The 12,530-nt window shown below is 41.7% G+C and overlaps 1 long non-coding RNA gene across 4 annotated transcripts in view; it reads right to left on the bottom strand.

Annotated features, from left to right (window-relative positions):
- Nucleotides 1-1,400: 1,400 nt before the first annotated feature.
- LOC149236644 (uncharacterized) overlaps nucleotides 1,401-12,530 on the bottom strand; it is a 58,379-nt gene continuing 47,249 nt past the window's right edge. For all 4 annotated transcript variants that reach the window (XR_016246238.1, XR_016246237.1, XR_016246235.1 and 1 more), the window contains 2 exons: nucleotides 2,268-2,544; nucleotides 1,401-2,159 (listed from right to left, as the gene is read on the bottom strand). This is a non-coding gene — a long non-coding RNA (uncharacterized LOC149236644). The remainder of the gene's footprint in view (nucleotides 2,160-2,267; nucleotides 2,545-12,530) is intronic.

The raw sequence follows: 12,530 nt of genomic DNA on the forward strand, positions 1-12,530 counted from the left end.
TTAATTAACATTTTATGTGGATCTATGCAAAGCAGTCTAAGGAAGAACTTAATGAAAAACTTAATTAACATTTTATGTGGATCTATGCAAAGCAGTCTAAGGAAAAACTTAATTAGCATTTTATCGGGATCTATGCAAAGCAGTCATCTCAATCTATGCAAAGCAGTCAGTGTAATAACAAATGACATTTTGAAAAGAAAAAGAAACTTTCAGAGATATTCATATTCATTATTTATAGAAAAGACAAATGCAAAGCAGTAAGTGTAATAAAAAATAACATCTGGAAAAAAAACTCGGGGATATTCATATTCATTATTTATAGAAAGGACAAATTCAGGCATATTATTTGATAAAAATAAAATAAAAAATCATAAAATCTCAATTTATTATATAACAGCCACAAAATTATGAAGCAGCTTTAGAGGTTACCGATTGTGAATGCCTTCCAGAATTAAAAAGAAAAATTGCTTCAATCCTAAATCCTAGTTCCATTTCCATTGACAAAGGGATAGAAACGGAAATAATGATATAAATGCAATTTCAGCGTTCAATTAATTGATATTGTATTGTAGATATCTCATCCTGAACTCCATGGATGAATCAAAATCAATAGAAACGAAAATAATCATATAAATGCAATTCCAGCGATCAATTGATTGATAATTGATATTGTATTGTTGTAGATATGTCAGGATACAAAATTGCAATTAGGAAAGCTCATTAAAATGAGATTTTTTTAATTAAAAAACATTCCATATCACACCAATGAGATACAAAGATTGGTACAGTACTAACTCACTTTGCGACTTGTGGTAAATCCTGGTTAGTTATATCAGATTCTTAGTTTTCGTTTTTTTAAGAAAAACATTCATCCACATACCCAACCACAAGAATTCGGATCGAAGTTCTGGGCTATGTGAGGATTAGAAAAGTCCAGATATTTGTCGAAGCGATGGAAACTCTCGCCACCACTGCACCATTTAAATTTCCTTGCACCATTTAAATTTCCTTGGAAGTTGACAGACCAAAGTGCAGCCAAATCTCAAATCTCTTTGTAATACCATATCATCATCCAAAATCCAAAAAGAAGAAATTGTACTACAATATCATCATCCAAAAAGAGTATCTTGTCCATCCAAAAAAGGATCTTGTCTTTGTAATACCATATCATCATCCAAAATCCAAAAAGAAGAAATTGTACTACAATATCATCATCCAAAAAGAGTATCTTGTCCATCCAAAAAAGATCTTGTCCAGCTTAAGGTAAACTTGAGGTAAATACAAGTGAAAATAATTTAACGGAGAATTATTTTGAGTTCTGATACCTCAAATTGCAATCCAATTTGGATGATCTATTTTTAAATAATAATATTCCAATAATATTCCTTCACGGCTACAGATTTGAAGCCTGCGGTCAAATTAGTTGCATGATCTACCTTAAAATAATATTCCTTCACGGCTACATATTGGAAGCCTGCAAGCCTGCTGCCAAATTAGTTGGATGATCTACCTTAAAATAATATTCTTTCACGGCTACAGATTGGAAGCATAGATGATTTGCCTTAAAATAATAATCCTTCACTGCTATAGATTGGAAGCCTGCTGCCAACTAGGATGATCTACTTTAAAATAATATTCCTTCATTGCTACAGATTCAAGCTGCCAAAGAACTAGACAATAGGAAGAATTTAGGCATTTGAAATCATATTCTTTCACGGCTACAGATTGGAAGCATGGATGATTTGCCTTAAAATAATAATCCTTCGCTGCTATAGATTGGAAGCCTGCTGCCAACTAAGATGATCTACTTTAAAATAATATTCCTTCATTGCTACAGATTCAAGCCGCCAAAGAACTGGACAATATGAAGAAGAAATCATCGACTGTAGCTTTGCCAAAATTCTTCAATCTATTTGTCAAAATTCTTCAATCTATTTGTTAGAGATGAAAAACATGAGGAACAGTATTCCTTCATTGCTGCAGATTCAAGCTGCCAAAGCACTGGACAATAGATTCAAACTGCCAAAGCACTGGACAATTGGAAGAATGTAGCCATTTGAAATCATGCCTGGAGGGTTTTCTAAAAACCACATCTTCATGGTCCCAAAATTCGTTTTCTAAAAACGACATCTTCATGGCCCCAAAATCATTCAATCTATCTGTTAGAAGATGAAAAACATGAGGAATATGTTGAAAACTAATTGATATAAATTATATATCAATGGAAAACAAAAAATGCAACAAGTTACTACAATCGAAAGAAATACCTATTAGACCAATAGATGGCTGTTACATGGAGGATTCTTTTTGCCAATCCAGCTCCAACTAAACTATACATGGTTTTATTGTCATAAGCTTCATTGAAAGCCCAAAACTGTAATACCTTTTGCAAACGAGATTGGTTTGCATCATTTTGAGGATTGCGATAGATCTTCGCAAGCATGGATCCCAACAGAGGTAACACCGTACGAGCCTCAAGGTGATAAAGGAGATAAAGCAAGAACCTCGTTGTCTAGCTCCTTTGGATTGATGCGGTGCAAATCACTGGCGAAATAGAACACAGTTAATGTTAATATTGGAACTGTGCTTTATCATAAACAGAATAGAGCCATATACAGACCACCAAGTATTAATCTGAAGCAAAGCAAAATAGAGCAAAATACAAACCCCCAAGTGTTATTCCAACGCCAAGCTAAATAGTCAGTGCACCTATTAATGCACGTCAGCCTAACCATCATATCCTATTAATAAGGAAAACAACATCTTTGGCAAACACCCAAAATTTTGCAGCAATTTCGAAGTGCAGCCATCCCCCTTCTTCAGTATATATCATCGATAGTCAAGCCAACGATTTATTGGTTCACTCGTGTGCCACCCAAAATTTTGCAGCAATTTCGAAGTGCAGCCATCCCCCTTCTTCAGTATATATCATCGATAGTCAAGCCAACGATTTATTGGTTCACTCGTGAGATTGATCAAGATGTAACATGTTGTGACAACAATATAAAGAAGGGAGGCTTGCACAAGTGGTCACTGGAAGCTGTCATAGGTCCACCATGGTAAATAAATGTGGTCACTTGACCTCAATCCAACATGATCGAGGGGAAGGACCATGCACTTTCATGATATGAAGGTTATAGTAACCCCAAGAGAAGGATCAGAAGCAGGCTGTTCCCCCTACCATTATTAAATCACATTGTGGTGTAGGGGAGCCGGATGGAAGATCACATTACCATTATTAAATCACATTGTGGTGTAGGGGAGCCGGATGGAAGAATCGTAGCAAGTGCATGTGGATAAGGTGTTGAGAACGGGGATAAGCAATAACTTCGCTCTTATCATGCATTTGTTGGTTTGGTTGCCTGCTTTAATCTCCTCGTTGTATCTCCTCGTTGTCTAGTTAAACTCTATTAAGTTTTAGTTGGTTTGTGTTGCTACGTTTTTGCTCATAGATATCGATGTTAATGCCAGCGTCCAGGGTAACAAGAACCTTATAAACAAGGAGGCTTGCACGAGTGGCTTCCAAAAGTGGTCACCCGTCATTGTATAATAGGGAAAATATGTGTGGGAACACCACACCAAACTAGCATGACGGAACAAGGTTAACGAGCATGCACCCTCATGATATATGATATGACAAGGATAGAACTTAACCCCAAGAGAAGGATCTGAAACAAATTGTTTCACCCTCTGCCAGAAATGAAGGCTAGAAATCACATTATTGAATACGGTAGCAGGATAGAAGAATCATACCCAGTGCAAGTAAATAAGGTGTTAGAATAGAGATAAAGCTATGGCTTCAATCTTCTAAAATATTTGTTTCTTTTGAGGCTCACTTTCATCTCCTCCCTATCTACTTAGAGGCCCTCTCTGGTTTTAGGCTTTAGTTGGTTTACGTTACCCAGTGTCTCTCAGGCTTAGTTGGTTTACGTTACCTAGTGACTCCAAACATCAAACCAGCTATGGCCTACCCTAATAGGCCTCCCTTAGCTTCATCGGAACCAGTGAGGTTAAGCCAGCTATCTACTTAGAGGCCCTCTCTGGTTTTAGGCTTTAGTTGGTTTACGTTACCCAGTGTCTCTCGGGCTTAGTTGGTTTACGTTACCTAGTGACTCCAAACATCAAACCAGCTATGGCCTACCCTAATAGGCCTCCCTTAGCTTCATCGGAACCAGTGAGGTTAAGCCAGCTAGTTCTAGGCTATGGCCTACCCTAATAGGCCTCCCTTAGCCTTCACGGTTGCTACAGCAACACTAACCAGCCTCCTTTTCAACTCAGCCTGCCTTATTAGCTGTGGCCTGCATCAACCTGAGTCTTCAGCCTCCTTTTCAACTCGGCCTGCCTTATCAGCTGTGGCCTGCATCAACCTCAGTCTTGGCCTCCTTCCTAAACACTCAGCCCTTCCTGCGGCCTTCTTTCACAGTTTTTAGCCCTCGGTTCTAGGTCTGCGGCCCTCTTCTTGCTGTCCAGGCCAAGAACAAAGCATGGCTCTCTTGATCAGACTTTGGCCTGCCTCAGATATGATATATCAGCCCTCAAACTAGGAAAGCATAATTACGGCAGAAATGCGCAATTACATATATAATTCATAACAGACCGGACACACATATCTCATTCATGATTGGATCATTCAGGAAATCGTCATTACATATCTCATTCATTCACCGTAATTACATATATAATGAATGAATGGCCGCATTTTCGGCATTTGAAGGGATTTCTCGCTCATCCATCATATGGTGAGGGTGGATCGGTCCGCCTGATCTAGATAGAACAAACCTCGAATCACTTGCTCCCACTGTGGCCTACTCCTTCACTAACCAAAACACAAACTCGGCCTTCTCCTATGCTTGTTGCTTCTTCTCTAGGGCTACCTATGGCTCCTTTGCTTGCCTGGGCCAAGTCCTTCTAGCTTCCTCTCTTACAAGTGAAATCCTTCTCACTTGTGATACTAAGCCTCTCCATTGGCTTATATTTATATTTTTCCCATAGGTGACTTACGAGCCCTCTTTGTCCTTCAAGAGATCCCACTTCACCACTCAACAACAAATTAGAATATAAAATTACTTTTCATGGGTTCCAAGCCCATTCCTTTGGGTCAAAACCCCAAACTTTGGGTGTCTTTCCCACAAGCATTATTTTTGTGGGTTTTCTCTACTTAGAAATACCTTCCAAGCTACCCAAACTTCAACACTCTTATTGTGGGTTTTCTCTACTCAAAAATACCTTCCAAGCTACCCAAATTTCAACACTCCCTCTTAGTGAGGAAAGTGTTTCCACCACTAGCTAGAAGTGGCCTTGCCTTTGAATCTAATCCGTAACCACGTTCTTCTAGAAGACCAAAATCTTCGAAGATACCATACTCCTAGAAATCTCCAACTCCATGACTTTTCCTTGCATGGCCATGACTTTCCTTATATGTGCCACGTCTTCTCTTTGCATGATCACATACTCCTAGAAATCTCCAACTCCATGACTTTTCCTTGCATGGCCATGACTTTCCTTACATGTGCCACGTCTTCTCTTTGCATGATCATGACTTTCCTTACATGGTTCATGACTATCCTTGCATGTACCATGACTTTCCTTGCATGCACCATGACTATCCTTGCATGGTCTACGACTTTCCTTTGCACGTACCACAATTGTCCTTGCATGGTTCGTGACTTTCCTTGCATGACCTAGAAGACTCTACTCTCTTGCTTGAACTTGAAGGTTAGACTTCCACTGGGTGGCCAACTCTCCTTTGTCGTCTCCCTCTGAAGCCAAACTCCCTTTGAGCCTACACAATCGTCCCTTGGCACACATTGCTTTCCCTCCCAGGAAGTGTTGCAACTGAACTTGTGTCCTTTCAAGGTCAATCCTGAGCTACAATTGAACACTAGGCCTAGTCTACTCTAGGTCAACGCAACTCAACTTTGCAAGTGTCCTCATCATCATGGGTCAAACACCTGATATGCACATGGCTCTATTGTTGGATGTGCAACTTTGCAACCCAATGAAGAAATCATCTTGCCATCCACATGAATCTATCTCGTCCAAGCCAAAGCACATGAATTGTCTCAACATACTTTGACAAGTCAACAGAAGTCCATCACCAGCAACCTGCCACACAACATATTGTTGTGCACCGAGTACTCCACCAATCCACCAACCTGCCACACAACAGTATGTTGTGCACCGAGTACTCCACCAATCCACCAACCTGCCACACAACATACTGTTGTCACCGAGTACTCCACCAATCCACCAACCTGCCACACAACAGTATGTTGTGCACCGAGTACTCCACCAATCCAGCAACCTGCCACACAACATACTGTTGTGCACCGAGTACTCCACCAGAACTTGTTGAATTTCCACGACACTCAAGAATCTTGTTTAGGTCTTAAAATATCTAACACAAACACACTCAAATGCACAACACTTATACTTTGTAGAGCGGAATATACAACATCAATGAATCAACTAGTGCACATGAAATTTTTAACTTTTTCAAACCCACTACTTGTCATATTACAATCTAGAATGCAACAGTATTAGGGCTCTCATAAAGGATCATGGCCCTTACATACGGCCCTAATACAAGGATACAACTAGGGCTTGGTGTCGGTCACTTTGACACCCAATTTACACTGAAAAAGAAAACACTTGACCTACTTGCTAATGGAGGCCACGCTCAGCCCTATTATTCCACATGTCCTGAGCACATTTGGCAGGTCCTCTTGCCTCCCAATTGTTGATCACTCCATCCAGCCACTATCAATGAATGCAACCCCTTTTGTGTCATTGAACTTTGGCTCATGGATTTGGCCACTAGTAGCTCTACTGCTCCATTAGGATGACTGCTCATTGGATCTTCTGGAACTGCCCTTACTTCACTAAAGTTTGTCCATCTACAACTTCTGAACTAGGGCTCATAGATCTGCCTCCTAACAGCGCATTGACTCCTTTCATGAACGTGTACTTGAGGTCTGCATCCTGCACTGTTTCCTACACTATATCCTGCACTGTTCACAACTTCGTTTGTGAACAGTGCTCACTCTTCCAAATTTGCCCACTTGTCAACCTTCTTGTCACCTTAGAGTGTTGATCCTAGGACCTACACATCTCTGCCCTATATTTGTGACAAATTGGCCTCTTCTGTCACTGTTTAGGGCCAATAAACTGCCCACACACAATCACTCCTTGATTGATCTAGGGCTACAAATACTTTTCCTTCAATTCTGCAATTTGTTCCTCAAATTGCATAGATCGACTATTGCTCATGATTTATGAGCAGGCTTCCATAAATCCTTATTTCCACTCAATCCATCAACCCTCTTCTTTGTTCCTTCTCCTCTGCTTTAGTTCACCCTTAAAATGTTTCGACCTCACAAAGGACAAGCACATACACAAGACTTTTGTATACACCAGCGACCCTGATCTTAGGAATACACCAGCAAAACTAGCTTCTCCTTTAGGGTCTCAGCCCTTCCCTCCAAATCTAAACTAAGGCTTCACAAACTCAAACTACTTGATAGAGAAACATGGTTGTGACATCACTGGAATAGACCCAATCTAAGACCTGCAAATTTTTTCCTAAACTCTTTAGGACAACCCTCCATCACTTGGCATTGGATCAATCACGGGAGCCAAATCAACGATACCTTTCCTAAGACGCCTTGTTGTACCATCTTAGAGTCATTGTGTTATGCATTTCTCTGATTTTTCCAGCCTCTTTTAGGGCACCTATTCCAGCTACAGGTGTGCCCCAAACTTGGCCTCTAATACTGTTTGTACCAGTGCCAAAACCCCTCTCACAAACCCCTTTTATCTTTGTGTTGATGTCTTTACTTGTGCAACCCTACTCCTGCATTAGATCAGCTATCTCGGCCTTCTCTGCAGCCAAATCTATGAGGATTTTGTACCAACATATGTAAAGATCTACACTTCCAATTTCGACCTACAAATCTCCTAACTCGTTCAAATCAGATCTTGGAAGAAGAACTCCAACCTTGGCCTCCTTCAGCTTCCAACTGACTCTTTGGTTTGCGGCTCTTCAGACTTGGCCCCCTCCTCATCATCGAATGCCCTTGATGTACAAACTCAGCGTTACTTGCAGCGCATGCTTAGCCTTCAACTTGGCCTTTCCTTAGACTACATCTCTCCTAGCCTCATGATCAAATGAGCTCCTCCCACTTGATTCTCTAGCCTTCCCTTAGGCCTCTGTAAATAGCTCTTCCTTAGGCCTCTTAAGAGCCCTCTAGGTCTTGGGGTTTTGTCCACTTAGACCTTGGGAAATATTAATTTTCCTTTTAATTTCTTTTTAGATTTTAAACCTCCCCCTCTACTTGGGTTCTTTGCCCACAAAGCCTTTTGTGACCAAACTTCTCACAAACCCAACTCCTAGGCTTGTGGAGTACCTCCCAAGCTACACAATTCAACAGAATTCCCATCCTGCCTCGTCACCAAACTAGTCAAGACCACATCTCCATGTTATTTGTTGAACCTTTTGTTCCATGTCTAGCCAACTCACTTGGCAACACTGCTGCTTTTTGCAAGTCTCACAACTCCCTCCTAGAGCTGACACTTGTGCACACTTTGATCTAGCTGCCCTTCAAAGTAGCTCTCATACCATGTTGGAATTTCCATGCACCCTAGGTCTGGTCTATGCCCTAGCTAGGAACACAAACACACTAGTAGCTCCCAACATTAAACGACTTTTCACAACAGAATATAATAGTAAACATATCAATAACAATACACAATATTTATGGCCCAAAGCACATTCCTTATGAGTCTTTTAATAAGAAAACCTTAGGGCTCATGTACCAAGAATCATGACCCTTTACAAACCCCGGTGTAAAGCTAATATACACAGTCAATCCTTTGACCAATCCAACTAGGGTTGAGGCCTAGTCCATCAGACTCTCATTTGCCCAACAAATAAATACAATCAGTTGTCCTTCGCCTACAAAAATACAACCAGCAAGAACTTGACTCGCCTTGGCTTGTTCCTTTAGCCCACAGTCATCATACAAGCCTTGTTGTACCTTTTTCCAGCCCTAACAATCCTTCGGTAAGCCTCCAACCTCTATCAACTCTCCTTTGTTGCTTAAGCCAAACCTAAACCTGCTGTGAGTGCCCTTCTTCAACAACGGCTTGTTCCTTTAGGCCTTAGCCTTGCCCTAACTAGGTTGCAGCCAGCTCTAACACCACTTGTAGCCTTCCACAACAACCATGGCCTCCTTTGTTTTGTCCTAAGCCTACACCACTTGTAGCCTTCCACAACAGCCATGGCCTCCTTTGTTTTGTCCCAAGCCTAAGGTTCTAAGCTGCAACCCTACCCTAAAAGACCTCCCTTAGCCCTCACTGTTGCTACAACAACACTAACCAGCTTCCTTTTCAACTTGGCCTACCCTTATTAGTTATGGTCTGCATCAACCTCAGTCTCGGCCTCCTTCCTAGACACTCGGCGCTTCCTTCAACCTTTTCTCAGTCTTTAGCCCTCAGTTCTAGGTCTACAACGCTCTTCTTTCTATCCAGACCAACAACAAAACTCGACTCTCTTGATCAGACTTTGGCCCTCCTTAGATTTGTTATACCAACCCTCAAACTAGGGCACGATCCTCCTAATCTAGCTAGAACAAACTTCAAATCACTTGCTCCAACTACGGCCTACTCCTTTACTAACCAGAACACAAACTCGGCCTCCTTTTATGCTTGTTACTTCTTCTCTAGGGTTGCTTACAACTCCTTTGCTTGCCTAGGCTAAGTCCTTCTAGCGTCCTCTCTTACAAGTGAAGTCCTCCTCACTTGTGATACTAAGTCTCTCCATTGGCTTATATTTATACTCTTTCCATAGGTGACTTAGGAGCCCTCTTTGTCATTCTAGAGACCACACTTCACCACTCAACAACAAAAATTAAAATATAAAATTACTTTCCATGGGTTCTAAGCCCATTCCTTTGGTCAAAATCCCAAACTTTGGGTGTCTTGCCCACAAGCTTTCTTTTTGTGGGTTCTCTCCACTCAAAACCTTTCGAGCTTACCCAAATTTCAACGCTCCCTCTTAGTGAGGAAGGAATTTCGACCACTGCATAGAAGTGGCCCTACCGCTAAATCTAATATGCAACCACGTCCTTCTTCTAGAAGACCTGGATCTTCGAAGATACCATACTCCTAGAAATCTCCATCTTCATGACTTTTCCTTGCATGTGCCACGACTTCTCTTTGCATGATCATGAATTTCCTTGCATAATTCATGACTATCCTTGCATGTACCATGATTTTCCTTGTGTGCACCATGACCGTCTTTGCATGGTCTATGACTTTCCTTGCATGTAGCACAATTGTCCTTACATGGGTCATGACTTTCCTTGCATAACCTGGAAGACTCCACTCTCTCGCTTGAATCTTAAGGTTAGACTTCCACTGGGCGGCTGACTCTCCTTTGCAGTCTCCCTCTGAAACCAGACTCCCTCCGAGCCTACACAAATTCCCCTTGGCTCACTTTGCTTTCCCTCCCAGAAAGTGTTGCCACTGAACTTGTGTCCCTTCAAGGTCAATTCCGAGTTGTGGTTGAACACTATGCCTAGTCTACTTTAGACCACTGCAACTCAACTCTACGAGTGTCTTCATCCTCCTGCGTCAAACACCTCATATGCACATGGCTCCACTATTCGATGTGCAACTCTACAACCCAATGAAGAAATTATCTCGCCATCCACACGAAGCTATCTCGTCCAAGCCATAGCACTGCTTACCAAGGCACTTGAACTATCTCAACATACTTTGACATATCAGCGACCTGCCACACAACATACTACTGTACATCGAGTTCTCCACCGATCCACGAGACTTGGCATCTTGCCTCATCACCAAAGTAGTAAATACCACATCTCCATGTTCTCTATTGAACCTTTTGTTCCATGTCTAGCTAACTCACTTGGCAACATTGTTGCTTTCTGCAACAGTCTCACAGCGCCCTCCTAGAGCTAACACCTGTGCACACTCTAATCTAGTTGCCCTTCAAAGTAGCTCTAATACCATGTTGGAATTTCCACGCACCCTAAGGTTTGGTCTATGCCCTAACTAGGAACACAAACACACTAGAAGTGCCCAACAATAGCAACTTTGCATAGCAGAATATAATAGCAAACAGATCAATGATAGTACATGATATTTATAGCCCAAAACGCGTTCATTATTAATCCTTCAATAAGAAAACATTAGAGCTCCCATACCAGGGATCATGGCCCTTTGACAAACCCCAATAAAAAGCTAATATACACAGTCAACCCTTTGACCAATCTAACTAGGGTTGAGGCTTAGTCCATCCCAACAAATAAATACAATCAATTGTCCTTCGCCTACAAAAATACAAGCAGTAAGAACTTGAGTCACCTACAGTTGTTCCTTTAACACATAGTCATCATAAAAGCCTTGTTGTACCTTTCTATCAGCCCTACCAGTCCTTTGGTAGGCCTCCAACCTCTGTCAGCCCTATCCAGATCTCTGTCAGCTCTATCCAGACTTCTGTCAACTCTCATTTCCTGTTCTAGACAACCCTAAACCTACTACAAGTGCCCTTCTTCAACAACGGCTCGTTCCTTTAGGCTTCGGCCTTTCCCTAACCAAGTTGCAACTAGTTCTAACACCACTTGCATCCTTCTACAACAACCTTGGCCTCCTTTGTTTTGTTCTCGACTTAGGGTTCTAGGTTGCAACCTTTCCTAACAAGCCTCCCTTAACCCTCACTGCTGCCACAACAACACTAACTAGCCTCCTTTTCAACTTGTCCTGCCCTTATTTGCTACGACCTGCATCAACCTTAGTCTCAGCCTCATTCCTAGACACTCGCCCCTTCATGTAGCCTTCTTTCGCAATCTTCAGCCCTTGGTTCTAGGTTTGCGTCCCTCTTCTTGCTATCCATACCAACAACAAAACTCGACTCTCTTGATCAGACTTCGGCCCTCCTCAGATTTACTATACAGGCACTCAAACTAGGGCTTGATCCTCCTTATCTAGCTAGAACAAACCTCTGATCACTTGCTCCAGCTGCGGCCTACTCCTTTACTAACCATAACACAAACTCGGCCTCCTATGCTTGTTGTTGCTTCTCTAGGGTTGCTTGCCTAGGCTAAGTCCTTCTAGCCTCCTCTCTTACAAGTGAAGTCCTCCTCACTTGTGATACTAAACCTATCCATTGGCTTATATTTATAATTTTCCCCTAGGTGACTTAGGAACCCTCTTTGTCCTTCAAGAGAACCCACTTCACCACTCAACAACAAATTAGAATATAAAATTACCTTCCATGGGTTCCAAGCACATTCCTTTGGATCAAAACCCCAAACTTTGGGTGTCTTGCCCACAAGCTCTTTTTTTGTCCATCCCTTTGGATCAAAACCCCAAACTTTGGGTGTCTTGCCCACAAGCTCTCTTTTTGTGTGTTTTCTCCACTCGGAAAGGTTTTTTTTTGTGAGTTTTCTCCACTCAGAAATACCTTTCGAGCAACCCAAGGGGTTATGACAGGATATGAAGCAAAG

This window comes from Pinus tabuliformis, chromosome 8 (genome assembly GCF_031772625.1).
Source record: "Pinus tabuliformis cultivar Carrire ecotype Pingquan chromosome 8, CPIR1, whole genome shotgun sequence".
Classification (NCBI taxonomy): Eukaryota; Viridiplantae; Streptophyta; class Pinopsida; order Pinales; family Pinaceae; genus Pinus; species Pinus tabuliformis.